This window comes from Phodopus roborovskii, unplaced genomic scaffold (genome assembly GCF_943737965.1).
Source record: "Phodopus roborovskii unplaced genomic scaffold, PHOROB, whole genome shotgun sequence".
Taxonomy (NCBI): Eukaryota; Metazoa; Chordata; class Mammalia; order Rodentia; family Cricetidae; genus Phodopus; species Phodopus roborovskii.
Genome location: NW_026125281.1, coordinates 9,489,841 through 9,507,168, shown reverse-complemented (window position 1 = coordinate 9,507,168; position 17,328 = coordinate 9,489,841).

Genomic DNA, 17,328 nt, shown 5'->3' with positions numbered 1-17,328 from the left:
GCCTGGACTACAGACTGAATTTGTAGTCAGGGAAAGTTGTAGGTCAGAGGTTATGTGGCTGGGTTGGGTTCCCAATCCCTCCATTGCCTGGTTACAGGAGATGGTTGGTCCAGGAGTCGTAGCTAGGGTCACCCTGGTAGATTCCTGGGAGTTTCCATTGAACTAGGTTTCTAGCTCATCGCAGAGATGCCCCTGATTCCAATTGTCTCTCCCTCCACCCTCCCTGTACCAGATCCCCCCCCCCCCCCGCCCACGCAGACTCCCCACACACACCCTGTAATATCTATTTAGGCCCCTTCTGTCTTTATTCTTATTACACCGCTGCAAACTGAACGCATCCAGCAGAGGCATGCCTGCTGAGCTGAATCCCTAGTCCATGGCTGCCAGTGATATGAGCATACAATTATTAAAAAGCTAAGACAATCGGGGCTGAGGAGAGGGCTCAGCAGCTAACAGCACTGTCTGGCTGCTCTTCCAGCGGACCTGGCCTCAATTCCCAGCACCCATGTGGCAGCTCACAGCTGTCTATAATTCCAGTTCCAGGGCTTCTGACATCCTCACACAGACATACATGCAGGCGGAACACCAAAGACAACACAGCCCATGTCTATGAGCCTTGAGCCAAACATGGAGGCAGACGTCAGTCTCTTACACATTTGGACTTCGGGTGCAATTAATCTGTCACTTTTTGACACCCGATCAATTTTCTGATAATTAAAGTTTAAGAGGAATGGGTCTTTGTACTTGAGCTGTAAGAAAAAAAAAAAAAAAAAAACCATCTGGATGAATTTCCTCAGTCACCCTAGCGTCTTTCACCAAAACTTCTAAATTACTAATAAAGATTTTCATGGAAGCAGGGCATGGCTACTCATACTTGTAATCTCAGCATTTGGGGAGTAAGGGAAGCAGGATGAAGAGTTCAAGCCCAGCCTGGACTACATGAGCCCCCTCCCCCCCCCCTCTCTCTCTCTCTCTCTCACACACACACACACACACACACACACACACACACACACACACGTGTGTGTGTTTTGTAAGAGCCAGAGGATCTGGGAGTCTGTGTCTCCTGGTAAATGTCAGAAACTACTCTGGGAAAGTCTCACCAACACAACTGCCCAAACACAAGCTGAGCAAGGATCATAGACATGCCAGCGTGAACAGGAAAATTTCACAAGGCCTCAACCCTGCACAAAGAGCGACAGGCACCTAAGTATGCTGAGAGTGGGAGAGATAGTCTTCCCCAGGTACCAGTTGGTATCCGATACCAAAGATCAGCCCTGGAAACATATTTACAAATTCTGAGGATTCAGGCATTATGCTAGCCTGCCTCTGTCTCCTGGCAGAATGCACTCAGGCAGTGCCCTGGTCAGCCCAGGATTCCAAGGTTGCATAGTCTGGACGCAGGTGCAAAGGATCCCTTTAAAAGACAGGCCCCGCCCACTTATACTCTCTGTCCTGCCGTTCCCCTGGGGCAGACCGAACTTTTCCTGTCTCCCTCTCCTCTTCTGTCCTCTCTCTGTCTCTGTGTCTCTTTACTCTCTCCCACCCTTCCCTTTCTAATAAAACTTCTCACTTAAGCTCTGTCTGTCTGGCGTGTCTGTCCCCGTCTTAGTCACCCTCGCCTGCCATGGAATCCGACAAGGTTCACCACGCATATTATCATAACACAAGTAACATTTACGCAGACTGAGCAGGATGCTTTTAGGAATATATAACTATACACACATATGCATATAATAATTAAAGAAAAAAAGAGGTCATGAATTCGATGGACAGCAAGGAGGAGCATTGTGGGAGTTTTTGGAGGGAGGAGCGGGAAGGAAAAAAGTGATGTCATTATAATCAGAAAAATACGATAAATATTCAAGAATTTTTGTTTTACATAGAAATTATTGTAAATGGGTATATCTAACACTGTATTTTCAAGAGAAAGCCCCTTTTCTAGGGAGTCCTGTTCCACACACTGGGACGAAACAAAGCATACCTACTAGTCAGGGAAGCGATTTGAACCTTCCCAGGGAAGGAAACGTGAATGCTCTAGCTGCCAGCGGCGGACCCCCCACACTGTGCCAGGACCGCTCTCTGGAGCCCGTGCAAGCAGCACCCTGTTGGTGCTCTGTTATGATAATATGCGTGCTGAACCTTGGCGGATTCCATGGCAGGCGAGGGTGACCTAGGAGGGGACAGACACGCCAGGCAGACTGAGCTTAAGTGAGAAGTTTTATTAGAAGGGGAGGGATGGAGGAAAGAGGTAAAGAGACACAGAGACAGAGAGAAGAGGGAGACAGGGATGGTCCTGTGTGCCCCAGGGGAGCAGCGGGGGAGCACGAGTGGGCGGGGCCTTTCTTTTAAAGAGCCAGGGTACATACACCTGCAGTGCACAGGTGGGTGAGAGGCGGGGCCAGGTTTGCCCAGATTACAACAGCAGTCAGGGCTCTTAACTGCTAAGTCACCTCTCCGGGGCCCAGATTTGACTTTTGTTTGCTTGGTTTGTTTTTCGAGACAGGGTTTCTCTGTATTGTTTTGGAGGCTGTAGACCAGGCTGGCCTCAAACTCACAGAGATCCGCCTGCCTCTGCCTCCCGAGTGCTAGGACTAAAGGCCTGCGCCACCACCGCCTGGCTGGGGCATTTTCTTGATACAGATTGATTTGCGAGGGCCCAGCCTATCGAGGGCAGTGCCACTCCTGGGCAGGTACCTGGTCCTGGGTTGCATGACAAAGTGGACTCAGCAAGCTATAGAGCTTGACGCCTATCAGCAGCTCTCCTCTGTGGCTTCCGCTTTAGTTCCTGGCCTGGCTCCCCTCAGTGATGGACTGTGTGAATGGCTGGAGTGGGCCCACCTCCTCCTGAGGCTGACCATCAAAGGCTACCAAAGTACCGAAGCCCAGCAATCAGAAGCCCCCTTTTGGTTATAACGCGCCCAATCAAACCAAACCAACTCATCCCCACATAGGTTTTCTCTCTATAAACTGCAATTTGCTTGTGGGCCACATCTGTCTCCTCTCAATCCTGAGCGGGTCCTTTGTCCCTCTGGGGTAAATATCCCTGCCCCTCTCCCTTGCCCCTTTTCCCCTCCCTCTCTCATCCTCTATCTCCTGTCTTCGTCTCTGACTCCCTGCCCTCTGGGGCAAATAAATCGGCTTTGCGCTGAGAACCTGGTCTTGGGGTATCTGCCAGTGTGCCACTCTTTAGCTGCAAGCTGAAACAAACCATTTCCTCCTCAAGTAGGTTTTGGTGAGTGTTTTAGCACAGCAACATAGAAACAAACTATGACCAATTCCCAGGGAAAAGAAGAAATACAGAAGGGTGAGAGAAAATAGCCCGGCGTGCACTGAGCCCGGAGTATGGTTAGGTTAAAGGGTGTAGTTTTTCCATGCAGGGGATTCAACCCAGGCCTCCGCGCACGAGCTACACCCCAATATCCTGCTAGTTTATTTTTCTAGATTCTTTTTTTAAACACATACAGGCCTGTGTGGTGGCAGGCATGTTTAGGTGAGGTCTGACAGGTAACATTCCACACTCTTTTCTCACACATAGCAATATATAGTAGGGTTCGGATCAAACCCAGGGCCGTGTGCACACTAGCTGACCACTTTTAAAAAGGAAGAAAGAAACAGGAATGTGTCATGAATTTGTATGCCATCCTTGTGAAGGGGTACACAAACCTTTTCTGCACCAATTTTGGTGTATGTGTTGGTATATTTGTTTGGTATGTGTATTGCCAAAGTGATCACGAGGCTTTTATTATCCATTTACACTTTTAAAATCTCTGTGTGTGTGTGTGTGTATGTGTGTGTGTGTGTGTGTGTGTATGGTGTGTGTGTGTGTATGGTGTGTGTGTGTGTATGTGTGTGTGTGTGTATGTGTGTGTGTGTGTATGGTGTGTGTGTGTATGGTGTGTGTGTGTGTGTGTATGGTGTGTGTGTGTGTATGTGTGTGTGTGTATGGTGTGTGTGTGTATGGTGTGTGTGTGTATGGTGTGTGTGTGTGTATGGTGTGTGTGTGTGTATGGTGTGTGTGTGTATGGTGTGTGTGTGTGTATGGTGTGTGTGTGTGTATGGTGTGTGTGTGTGTATGGTGTGTGTGTATGGTGTGTGTGTGTGTATGGTGTGTGTGTGTGTATGGTGTGTGTGTGTATGGTGTGTGTGTATGGGGTATGTGTGTGTGTATGGTGTGTGTGTGTGTGTGGTGTGTGTGTGTGTATGGTGTGTGTGTGTATGGTGTGCGTGTGTGTGTGGTGTGTGTGTGTATGGTGTGTGTGTGTGTATGGGGTGTGTGTGTGTATGGTGTGTGTGTGTATGGGGTGTGTGTGTATGGTGTGTGTGTGTGCGTGTGTGTAGGAATGTTTGCCTGTATGCATGTGTGTGCCCCATGTGCATGCCTGGTGTCTGTAGAAGTCAGGGGAGGGCTTCGGGATCCCTTGCTACTGGAATTACGCATGGCTGTGAGCCGCCGTGTGGGTGCTGAGAATGGAAACTGGGTCCTCAGTGGGAGCAACTAGTGCCTGTAACCACTGAGCTGTCTCTTCCGCTCCCACACTGCTTTTTAAAAAATTAGTTTATGCATATGGGTATTCTGCTGGTGTCTGTACACTGCATGTGTATGGTACCCACTAAGGCCAAGAAAAACCAAGGTTGGATACCCTGGAGCTGGGGTTCCAGACAGCTGTGTGCTGCTATGGAGACACTGGGAACCAGACCTTGGAAGAGTGCTCGTACTGCTGGCGCATCTTTTCAGTCTGTCCCCCTCCCCCTTATGGCCTCATATAGCACAGGCCTAACCTCAAGATGGCTGTGTAGTGAGAATAGCCTTGGACTCCTGATCCCCCCTGCCTCTACCACCCAAGCGCTGGCTTTAAAGGTGGCACTACCCCTGGCTTACAATCGTTTCCCCAAACATTTGAATGTTTCTTTGGGCTGGGAAACCTTTACTCCTTTTACCTACTTATTTTCCGAGCTTTCTTTCAGCTAACCTGGCGCATTTACTTACAGTGACTAGACGCTCAAATTGACAAACAATTCGCATTCACATTTTAATAAGACTCGGTAAATTCTAAAGATATCAGGCAATCAAAGAGTCATTGGAACAAGGGGGAGAAATGAGAATTCTCACTGCATCGGTTCACACAGACAGTGTGCAAGAAGAGAGGAAAGGGGAGAGGGGAGACTTGAAAGAGAGGTGGAGCCAGCCAGGCACACACCTTTCACCCCAGCACTCAGGAGGCAGGGGCAGATGTGGATCTCTGTGAGCTTGAGGCCAGCCTGGTCTATAGAGCGAGTTCCAGGACAGCTACACAGAGAAACCCTGTCTCTAAATCCAAAACCTAAACAAAACAACAATAACAACAAAAATTCTGCCATCCCTCAACACTGGAACATTCATAACAAGGATTTGGTGTCTGTCTGGTCCCTGGATCCTGTGGTCAGCACGCTTTAAGACAGGAGCAGTTTCCAGGGCCACACCCCTCGGCTCTTCTAACCCTAACCCTGTCCCAGATAGCTAATTCACATAACACACTCCAGGCTCCTTCTCCTTCACACTATCCCCATCCCATTGCCACCTGAGTGCCAGGAGGCGCAATGACGAGCTTTGAGAGAAAGCAACGTGGGCACAGATGCCCGGCATTTGCCTCATATTACGCTGTATCTGAGTAAATGCCCGTTGTTGGTAAAGTCGCAGCGTGTGGCATGAGCCTGGAGGCAGAATGCTGAGAGCCCACTGGATGACCAACTACTGAATTATTTATTGCTTGTATGTCAAAATTGCTGTAGCCCTTAATGACAACTGCAGGTTATCCTAAGGAACTCATTTCTGCAGAATCTGGCCAGGACTTGTATTTGTTAGCCACAAGTACAGTTTCATTGACATTTAGTCTAGGGCGAGCAAATGACCCAACGAAGTGATTTATAAATCCATTCAGCCTAATCCTCTGATAGGAAGCTGAGCAATGCTGGGTGATCATTGAGGCTGATTTATACCAGGAAAGCATACGGGAGAAAATGGAGGCTCTCTATGTTGCTCGGGCCTCTCCTGGGCTCCTGATACTATATAACGGGCATCCTTTTCCTTTAATTACCTCCTTCGTGGCTTGAGAGCTTTGATGACTTGATTAAGCTTTGCAGTGCAGTTCCAGTCCCTACCCATCTGATTAATTAGCCCAAACCTTATTAACTTCCTAATTCTGATCAATACGGGCACTGGTGCTAAACTGTGCAAGGACAAACTAAGGAGGCAATTTTATTTCAAGACAAAGTCCCTCTGGTGTTTGTCAAATCGCCTTTTCTTTATCTTACTTTTAAACATCAGCCACGTTCGGCACAGTGAGCCCAAGGTCGTCTGTGAGGGTGGCGTGCTCTCCACGACAGCTTCTTCTCTTGCCACAACTGTACTATTTCATAATATGATCGGGGGTAAATGTTCTCTTTCATAGAGATAGATGAAGAGGGACTGTCTGTGGTAAACAGGACATGTAGCAGCAAGTAGTTGAAGGCCAGCAACGACCTTCTTAAAGCAAATAAATAAATTACATTCTAATTGTCTGTCCCATGTTTCTTTATGCCCTGGAATGTAGTTCTCCAACATTGAGAGACTATTTCAATATTCCATATTCCAGAACAGTCCTTTCCAATAGAACCTCTTAAGTTCTATTGGACTAAAGTGGTGACACACACTTTTAGTCCCAGCCCTCGGGAGGCAGGGGCAGGTGGATCTCTGTAAGTTCGGGACCAGCATGGTCTACAAGAGCTAGTTCCAGGACAGCCTCCAAAGCCACGGAGAAACCCTGTCTCGAAAAACAAAAATAAATAAATAAAACATCAAAGCTAAGCATAGTCAGCTGTATCTCTGTGAATTTGAGGCCAACCTGGTCTATGTAATGAGTTCCAGGCCAGCAAGGGTTACACAAGTGAGATCCTGTCTCAAAAATCTCAAAATGAATAAAGCTGGGACATGCTGGTGTATGCCTAAACCTTGGCAACCAGGAAATGGGAACAGAAAGATCAGGGATTTTAAAACGATCCTTGGCTACTGAGCAAGTAGTTCAAAGCCAGCCTGGAGTAGTTGAAACCTTGTCTAAAGTATAAGTAAATAAATTCTACCAGTAATTTTTGTTGCTGTTTGTTTCTTCTTCTTCTTTGTCTTTTTCTGAGACAAGGTTTCTCTGTGTAAGCAGTCCTGGTTGCCCTACAACCAGGCTGGCCTCAAACTCACAGAGATCCTCTTGCCTCTGTCTCCTGGGATTAAAGACGTGCGCCGCCACCACCACCCAGAGTTCTTTGTTTCTTGAGATAGGGTCTTGTGTAGCTCAGACTGATCTTGCACTTTTTCTGTCTCTACTTCCAACATTATGGGATTACAAATAAGTACCATCGTGCCTGGCTTATAGTCACATTTTATTTTTTTAAGTTTGATTTGTATCGGTATGAGTGCTTGCTTGTATATATGTATGTGCACTTCATGTATTAGGTGCCTGTGGAAGCTAGAAGACGGTGTCGGGGCCCGTGGAACTGGATGGAGTCACAGACAGTTGTGAGCCACCGTATGGATGCTGGAAACTGAACCTGTGTCCTCTACAAAGAGCAGCAAGTGCTCCTAACCACTGAGCAATCTCTCCAGTCCCTGATAGTCACATGTGAAAAGTAAAGCTTAGGCTGGAGGTGCAGCTAAGCAGGAGAATACTAGTATGCAGAAGACCTTGGGTTGAATCCCCAACACAATAATAATAATAATTAGCAAGTGAAATGAACTTGAATACTATATTCTATATAATCATAACCTATCAAAAATAGTATCATTGTAGTATGCACCCAAAAGAAAATTATTGATGAGCATGAGATAGTGTGTGTTCTTTTCCTACACTAAAGTTTTGAAATGGGTTATATAATTTATATTTTCAGCTCACCTAAATCATGTCTCGCCGCATCATGACTCCATGACTCCATACTAGCCTGGTAGCTTGTGTTCAGGGCTCAAACTCTTGGAGGTTATGTCTAAATCGTGGTCCCCTTCCCGCCCCCACCTCCACCCCCCAGGTCTCTGATACTGCTGGCTAAGGTTATGAAGAGAACTGGCATTTCTTTGAACTTCTACCTAGTGCCTTTGGGACTCTTCCTTGAGATCCACCGACTTCAAACCTATCTTCCCCAGCTCAACATTTCTCGAGGCCTTAACGCTAACGGTATCCCTGCCACCTTTGACCATCTAAAATTGGCCCCCAGTTTACATTGTTCTCTGTGGCTTCATCAAATGGACAAAGAGTATGCGTGTGACGGTATATGAAAAAAAAAATGCGGGTGTTTTCCCCAGAGAGTGGTGGGAAGGCAGTCTTTCACCGAGCATGGTTGGGAACAGAAATCATTTTACAGCTCATCACACTCAGCGTATGCGTCAACAAATGGATTCCTGTGCCCAGAGACCAGTAAAACCCTTGTCTCCCCTGGGAAGTCTGTTATAGCATTTGCTTTAGGACATTAATGGATGTTCTTCCCAGTTTGTGTTTTCTAAAGCAATGACACTTCAAGGTCTTTCTCTGAAGAGGACGCACGTTCAATATGATGCCTGCAGAAAGCTGTGCGTGTGCCATACACAGACGTTCTGATGATGCCCATTAACCACGCCACTTCTTTTCCAATATGAACGGAATGGGAATATTTATTCTAAAAGGCATTTGAAAAACAAGAAATCAATTTCTAGTAAGAAGCCTTTAGTGGGAGTTAGTGCAAGTATTCAGTCAGCACCCAGGGTTTGTTCAGAAAGTTAGAAAATAAAAGGTAAGGGCTGGAGAGATGGCTCATTGGTTAAGAGCATTGGCTGCTCTCAGAGAGGACCCCAGTTCAATTCCCAGCCCCCACATGGCAGATCACAACTGTTTGTAACTCCAGTTCCACCCTCACGCATATGAAGTAAAAATATAATTATATTTTTATATTTTTTAAAAAGGGTAAAGTGGAATGTCCTCACCAAAAATCAAGATTTAAAAAATAGCACCTCACTGTGGGGTGGTGGCATGTCTATAATCCCAGCATTCAGAAGGCAGAAGTAGGTGGATCTCTGTGAGTTTCAGGCCAGTCTGGTCTACAGAGTGAGTTCCAGGACAGCCTGCAGCCTGGGCTGCACAGAGAAACCCTGTCTAAGAAAAAAAAAAAAAAATTACCAAACTACTTTGTGAAATCAAATTTCTAAGCTGGGAATGGTGGCTCATGTCCTTGTCAGCGCTCTAGATGCCCAGGGATGGGGGTTGCAAAGTTAGAGACCAGTCTGGATCTCATAGTAAGAGCTAGGCTAGCCAGGAGTGTGTAAGGACTTTGGCACTGTAGGGAGGAAGGAAGGGAGGGAGGTAGGGAAGGTAGGAGAGAGGAAGGGAAGATGGGAAGGAGGGAGGGAGGATAGGCTTTATCAACTTTGTGCATGTGTGTGTGTGTGTGTGTGTGTGTGTGTGTGTGTGTGTGCGCGCGCGCGCGCGCGCATGCGCGCGTGTGCTTGCGAGCATACCAACATGCATGTGAGTGTAGGCGCCCTAGGAGGCTAGAAGAAGGTGTCAGTTACCCTGGAGCTGGGTTATAGGTGGTTGTGATCCACTCATGGGGGCTGGGGACAAAATTTAGGCCCTGGGCAAGAGCAGTGCATGCTCTTAATGGCTAAGGCGTGCCTCCAACCCCGTGATGTATGTTTTACATATAAACTCACAGCTGTGCACTCCATAGCTCGTAAATAAGGTCACGAGAAAGTTTGTGCATTCAAGAAGGTCACACGGTGGGGAAGGGTGTCTACTAGGAGATTAGGTTTAAACAAAAACCATCACCAAAGCCAGTGTGGTGGTCCATGCCCATAAATTCAGAGGCTGAGGCCACTGCTAGTTGGAGGCCAGTCTAGGATAGACAGTGAGCCTATCTCAGGAGGAAAAAGGAAGGAGCTAGAGGAGAGAAAGAAAAGTAGACCCCATCTCCTGAAAATGCTGCAGGCCGGTGATTTGCATCACCGTGCTGTAGTAACTCAGCCACAGAGCAGTCCCACCAAATTTGCTCCCAGCAACTCCTCTCTGATGTCTGCCCTTGTTCCTAGGCAACAAGCCCCACCCACACATCCCAGTTCACTGTCCAGGCTGTCCAGGCGTGCAGACAGGTTCTCAAAGAGCCAATCTCTAGCTGTATCCTCAGCACGTCCAGAGGTCGGACAGAGCTGGCCTTCCTACAGGGTGGCGCGGTGGCTGGGTGGGCTGTGGTTTAGCGCAAGCCTGGGTGTTTCAGGATGCCCGGTAAACAGAAGGAAGGAGCGGCCCCTGGAAAGAAGCTGTGCCAGCCAGCTGAGGTCTACACCGCATGCTCACCACAAGCTGGGAGCTACTGGTCCCAAGTAAGAGAAAGGAGCTGGAAGAGTGTCATCGTCTCCACTGGCCGGCCGGGGCTAACCGTTGGCCAAACCCTATGTGGAGGGTGGGGTGCTTTGGCCTGGGTGTCACCTGGGAGCAGCACCCATGCATAGCTCCGTGGGTCCCCACTTGGACCTTTCTTACTGCAGAAAACTGTCAACGTGCAGCTTTGCAGCTTTTTTCGAGACAGGGTTTCTCCGTGTAGCTTTGTAGCCTGTCCTGGCACTCACTCTATAGCCTAGGCTGGCCTTGAACTCACAAAGATCCTCCTGCCTTTGCCCCCCCCCCCCCAGTGCTGGGATTAAAGGTGTGCACCACTAACGCCTGGCACGCGCAGCATTTTTTAAAGAATCAGCACCCACTTGACTCGGGAGGCTATCCATGATCTTTAGGGGAGCAGGAGAGAAACAGGAGCGGAGGGCAGAGACAGCCACCCTTGACTCTGCCCCTGATCTGAGCACAATGGCCCCATCTTTATGCCGTTGAGCTCTGGGCTCGCATCTTCCCTTCTGACCTGTGCTAGTTCCATTTATGACCGGGGAGAGAATAGAGTAGAATGAAAAGCCATCGAGATGTAGGCTAAGGTTTCCATCCATACTTGACACAGCTGTTTGTAATATTGAAAACCGGCATCGCAACTAACAGGCAGTAATCCTGTGTATGAAAGTAATGGACACCTTTGAAGGGATTTCATGGGGAGCATAACTAACGAAGAACAGCCTGCTGATATGTCACGTCTCCAATCCTCTCTATCTGTTAGGCTGAGGGGAGAGGATGCACTGAATTTATAAATTCTAGACCAACCTGGACAGCATGAACAATCCGGAGGAGTAACAAAAATTCACAGAAAATAGTCACTATCAAACATGGGGAGCATCTACAATTCTGGGCTTAAAAGAATGCAAATAAGAAATTTAAATAAAACAGAGAGAACTAGAGCCGGATATTAAAGAGGGACACATCTTTAATTCCAGCATTCAAGAGACTGGAGCAAGAGGACCGGAAAACATTTCCAAGCTAGCCTAGGTTGCACACTGACTCCCAGGTACTCCTCAGAAACACAGGGATGCCTCTGGAAAGCAAAGGGGGCTGGGGTTGTAGCTCCAGTGGTAGAGTGCTGTAGCAAACAGCATCTAAACCGCAGCACAGCGGCGTAGGGCCATGGTCTTGGCACCGTGGTGCAAACAAGTGCATGAGAACTGTCTCAGAAACCCTCAGGGAGAGGAAAAGAACAACCGGGCTGACAGCTGTTCCTCTCGCCCACAAGGAGCACAGCTGGCTGGTTGGCCCCCACTGGCATCTGTCCGAGGACTCACGGCTTGTGTGCTCTAAAGTGTGTTGAATTCGAGGGTCGATCAGAAAACTACAAGGCCAATTAAATGTCCTCCGACTCAGAGCTCTGATGATGCCTGAAATGTTTCAAATGGCCCCTCGTCCCTAGGGGGCTACTCTGTGGTGACCTTTCACTGTCCCCTACACAGAAGTTTTCCGTGGCTCCCACAGAGTTTGGGAGAGGGTCACGCAGCTGTCTGTACTTGGGCGCCTGAGGCTTGTGGTGAAGGACGGTCTTGAAGCTGACATTAGATGACTCCACTGGATGGATATCAGAAAAGTAGGGGGAGGTTAGCCCAAGACGGTTGCTGGCTCCTGGGACAGGGCTCTGAGAGGGTGTTCTGACCACCGGCTGCCAGCTCCGACATATCTGCTCCCCAGGAGCCATAATGTTACCCCCCCCAAACTGGGACACCCTGACCTGCAATTCTGTCTTAACGGCGTGTTTGGATACTGCTAGTGACAAGGATGGAAAAAAAAAACCAAAAAAACAAAAATCAAATGTTCCTTTCAAGGAAGCCAAAGGGTATGGTGTGGTGTGGTATCAGTACTTAACCTTTCTGTTTGTTTGCGGGGGGTGGGGTTTCAATATGTAGCCTTGGCTGTCCTGGAACTCACTGTGCAGACTAAGCTGGCTAGCTTTGAACTCCAGAGATCCACCAGCCTCTGCCTCCCAAGTGCAGGGATTAAAGGCATTCACCACTACACCCATCTTAAAAATATTTTAATTTTATTTTTAATGCGTGTGCGTGCGTGCGTGCATGCATGCGTGTGTGTGTGTGTGTGTGTGTGTACTTGTATACCTGGATGCAGTATGTAAGGACTGTATACAAGTATACAAAAGAGGACATCAGATTCCCCCCCATCCCCCACCCACCCCCCCCCACCAAGGAAACACAGAGAAATGACAAGTCAAATTCTGAACCTAATGTCAGAAACACACTTGCACCATACCTCCACTCTCTGAGTTGTCTTGTGAATTACTAACCCCATCTAAATCCTAAACAACCTTCCCCAGCAAAATTGATCCTGTCGATAGCCATGGCCCAGCTATGCAAGCAGCAGATGACTGGACAGTTTAAATTGTGTGTTGAGAGATGAGGACAGCAGGAGGAAAAGAAGCAGCTAACCTTTCCTGTAAGGAGTCCACAGTTCACTTAGCCAGGCAGGCATGCTGGCACTAGCCTTTAATCCCAACTGATGCCAGGGGGCCACAATAAGCCAGGGCTACATAGTGAGACCCTGTCTCCCATCCAAGTACTAACCAGGCCTGACCCTGCTTAGCTTCAGAGATCAGATGAGATCCGCACGTTCAGGGTGGTATGACTCTAGGCAAGACCCTGTGTCAAAACAATAAAAAAGAAACTTAGCCAGCTGTAGTGGCACACACTTGTAATCCCTAGCCTTTCAGAGACTGAGTCAGGAGGACCGGTTCAAGATCAGCCTTGGCTCACAATGAGTTAGTTCTAGGACAGCCTGAGGTATTTATTGCATAAGTCTTTTATCTAAAGGGGGGGGGGACGATAAGATGCTTAGTCCCTAAGAATGTAGTGGGGAAAATCTTTATGCACGATTAAGTACGTGTAAAGTGCTTTACATGACGTGGATAATTTGAATCTGTTGGGAATGAGAAAAAACTCAACACTGTCATAGCAGACATGCCCATTTCAGTCTATCAGCTTTTTAGTGACTTATCAACCAATCATTAGTTGCGTTAACACTAAACTCAGGGAGTGCTGATGGCAGCATCAGGAATAAACACACTAGTGCGGACACTAGCCAAATGAATAGACTTTCCTTGGATGTTTTATGTCCGGAAGAGTGCAGATTTCAGTACAGGAATCACATCAGACCATGGAGACAGCATTGATGACAAGTCCTGGGCCCCGTGTGAGTGGCATACGGAGACCCATTTGCTTTGGCAAAGATGTTATTGAATGGAACGTTTTATGGGTGTGTTTACGATCCCACTCCGCTAAGAGGCCAGGACCACCTCTGAAGTCTTTCCCTCCACCTCCGGGGCTCTTAGGGAATTGATTCCAGGTACTCTGTCATCGGTGGTCCGCAGAAATGAAAACTGACAGGTAGCCACTTAGAGAGGGACTAGAGTAAACACTCTCAGAAGTGAGGTTCCTCTCCAGGGAGGGCCCAGTCCTCAGACTGCAGCCAGCGTGGAAAAAGGACCCCAAGGTGCCAGGAGCCGGGAAGGAGGAAACAGGCTTCCAGCTAGACACCCTCTTTAGGACCCGGAATTCAGCAGTTTTCTTCACTCCTACCGTTTATGTAAGTCTCGCTTTTTAAAAGCCCTTTCCTTTGGGAATTTGGATCTTGACAAATGAACAGCTGATTTGATTTATTTATTTATTTTTGTTTTTTCAGAGTCAGGGTTTCTCTGTGGTTTTGGAGGCTGTCCTGGAACTCACTCTTGTAGACCAGGCTGGTCTGGAACTCAGAGATCCACCTGCCTCTGCCTCCCGAGTGCTGGGATTGAAGGTGGCATGTGCCACCTGGCGAACAGCTGGTTTTATTTATTTCCGAATATGGAGTCCCGATTTGCTACCCTATATTAGAAAGTTAAGAGCTAGGAGGCTTAGCAGTCAAGGGCACTGTTGTCTTTCCTGGACTCACTCTCAATTCCTAATACTTACAGGGTGGCCAACCGTAGTCTGTAACTTCAATCCCAGGGGACGCCATTTTCTGGCATCTGACATGTAGTGAGATTGGAAAGTGACGTTACCACTTTCTGATGCCCAAGGGTCTTGTTTTAAGATCTGGCTCTGGGTTGTCTTGACATGGGCTTGTGGGCAGTGGGAGGAAGAGGTCAGATTCATGTTATCAGTGGCATGTACAGGCTGCCCAAGGGCATCCAGCAAGCAAGGAAGTTTTAATATTTTAAAACCGAGACACACTGGGCTACAGTGGTGTACATCCTATCTCTCCAATGACCCCAGGAAGCTAGAACTTTAAACCTTAAATTCCAGACCCTGCCCTCAGCCAGTAAATAGGCAAAAGGTCACATTCTTTGCGGTTTACGGCAGGACCTGTAAGTACGTGAGCTTTGTCACTCAACCCAGGACCCGCGGAATGCAAACCTCCGGGGCTATAGGAAACTGATTGGTCTATAAAGTGAGGGCTTGGATGGTTTAAATTGAGTGGTCTGCACCGCAAGGGCTCTGGATGCTATGAGATGATTGGTTTAAGATGCTCAGGCTTTGTTGTAATCCTGTAAAAGCTATCTTACTTCCGCCCTCGTGGTCCTTAGTCCTCTGGCCCTGCGCGGTGCACTTGGAATATAATAAAAGACCTCATGCTTTTACATCAAGACTGATTCTCGTGAGTGATTTTGTGGGGAGGCCTTTCCTGAGTCGGGGCGTGAGGGTCCACACTCCACGCTCTGCGGGTCTTTCAGTGGCACGTGCCTTTTGTGCTAGCACTTAGGAGGCAGAGGCAGGCGGATCTCTGTGAGTTCAAAGCCAGCTTGGGCTACAAAGTGACTTCCAGGACAGCCAGAAGAAACAGCAGGACATAGAGAAACCCTGTCTCTAAAAACAAAACAAACAAAAAAGTCGGTTTCTAACATGTTTAGGTCAGATGAAACTGGGCGTGGGGATTGGGAAGTAGAAGTTTCAAGAGAATTGTAAACGACTTCCCTCTTTGCTGTCTTGCAGCAGTCAGGCGGAGAAAACTATAAACACACCATCTGACTATTCTAGAAGCAAGCTCAAGGTGAAGCAGTTTTGTTTTTGTAGAATTTCACTATGTAGCTAGAATTCTGTCTAGGACCAGGCTAGCCTCAGATTTGTGGCTACAATTTTGCCTCTGCCTTCTGAACATCCAGGTAATAGATGTATGCCACCAAGTCCCAATTAGTTATGCTTTTTTGAGATAGTTTCAAAAGCCCACCCTGGCCTGGATCTTGATTTGGATGATTTGTGTGTAGCCCAGGGTAGCCTTGAACTCTGTCCTTAGTTCATGCCCTATAGCAGGGGTGGGGTGTGTGTATGTTTGTCAAGGATGTGAAAAGTCACACGACCTATTAAAATCTTACTCCATGTTTTATTAGCACTTGAGAATAAGGATGCACAGTTGTCAAGAAGAAGATGGGGGGAGGGTATGTAACACTCAAGCAAGGTGCCAGCAGAACATGCTTTCAACCCCAAGTGCCACGCTAGAAGGGAATCCAGAACAAACTACAAATCTCTGGAAAGAATTTGCAAATGTCAACACACACACAGTTTATCTCAAGGGTCCAGGCAAGACCACAGTGAATGAGAGTGTATGGGGTTTTTTTCTTGGAGAGAGTATCATTTGCAAAAACTAGAAAGCAGTGTCCCCACACACTGTGTTAGAGACTAGGGCCAACCATCTTGTTTCTAAATACTGTTATTTATTTTAAGCTCTTTTAAGCCGACAAATCAACAAGGTGAAAATTGCTTCAGTTCTCATGTTGGAGGGCTGGGAATGTTGCTGGGTTCGTATCTTGCTTGCCTGGCACGCTTGAGGTCCTGGGTTCAACCCCCAACACCCTATAGACCCTGCTAGGCGCTACATCCATAATTTCAGCAGCCAGGGTAGCGGAAGCAGGAGGGTCAGAAACTCAAGGTTATTTTACCTCATTACATAGGGAGCTTGAGACTTTCTCTAAAAAGAAAATGAACGAGGGACATCATATATTTTCTGAATATTGAAACATCTATTATTGTTTTGTAAAAATCTCATACTTTGTAATCTATTAAAAATAAGGGAGGTATTTTTTCTTTTAAAATAATTCTTGATGTTCATATATCAACAAAATTTTTTCTATGCTAATATATATGATGCCCAGTATCATTTACGAAGTTTTGTATAGACTTGATTCTAAGTTCGATGCTTCATCTCATAAACTGTGGGTAGTTTATAAAAGTTCAATGCAATTATCCCTTCTCTCCCCATGCCACAGCAACTCTAAAGCATTTCAAGCTGCCATGCCAAAACTGGACTCAAAAACCAAAAGAGGGCTATGTGATGCTGTGTACCTGTGCCGTGATGATGTGTAGGTGTGCTGTGATGCGGTGTACCTGGGCCGTGATGCCGTGTACCTGTGCCGTGTGATGCTGCACATCACAGTTCCTTAGGACACACCCTGGGTTTTGACTAAGCTGAGGACACAATACCTACCACACCTACTGTAGGAACACTGAGGTCCCACGAATCTGTCTACTTAGACAGCTGTCCCTTGCAGCTGCCAGATTCAAGTCCTAGGATATGCCAAAGACCCACTAATCCCATGATATCATGGATGCCAGTCTACTGTGAACCTGATTTCTCCTGCTGCACCTGGGTGGCCAGAGTAACGAGCTTGTGGATGGTGTCAGGATTGAAACACTTAACAGACCACCACGAGAAGTGAAGAGGAAGCTGCCACCTATTATTATAGAGAGTAAAGGGCTTATATACCCAAGCTAGGGGATGGGTGCATGAGGAAATCATACACCACCCACACCTGGGTCAAGGCACGGACACTGCACACCGGAAAGTTATGAGAACAGCCTTGTTTGATCAACCTTGAGAGCACGGGAGTTCTACAGCTGGGCGGGGAGGAAGAGAGCTGTAACCGACAGGTACTTAAATTTCCCAACATTCTCCCAAA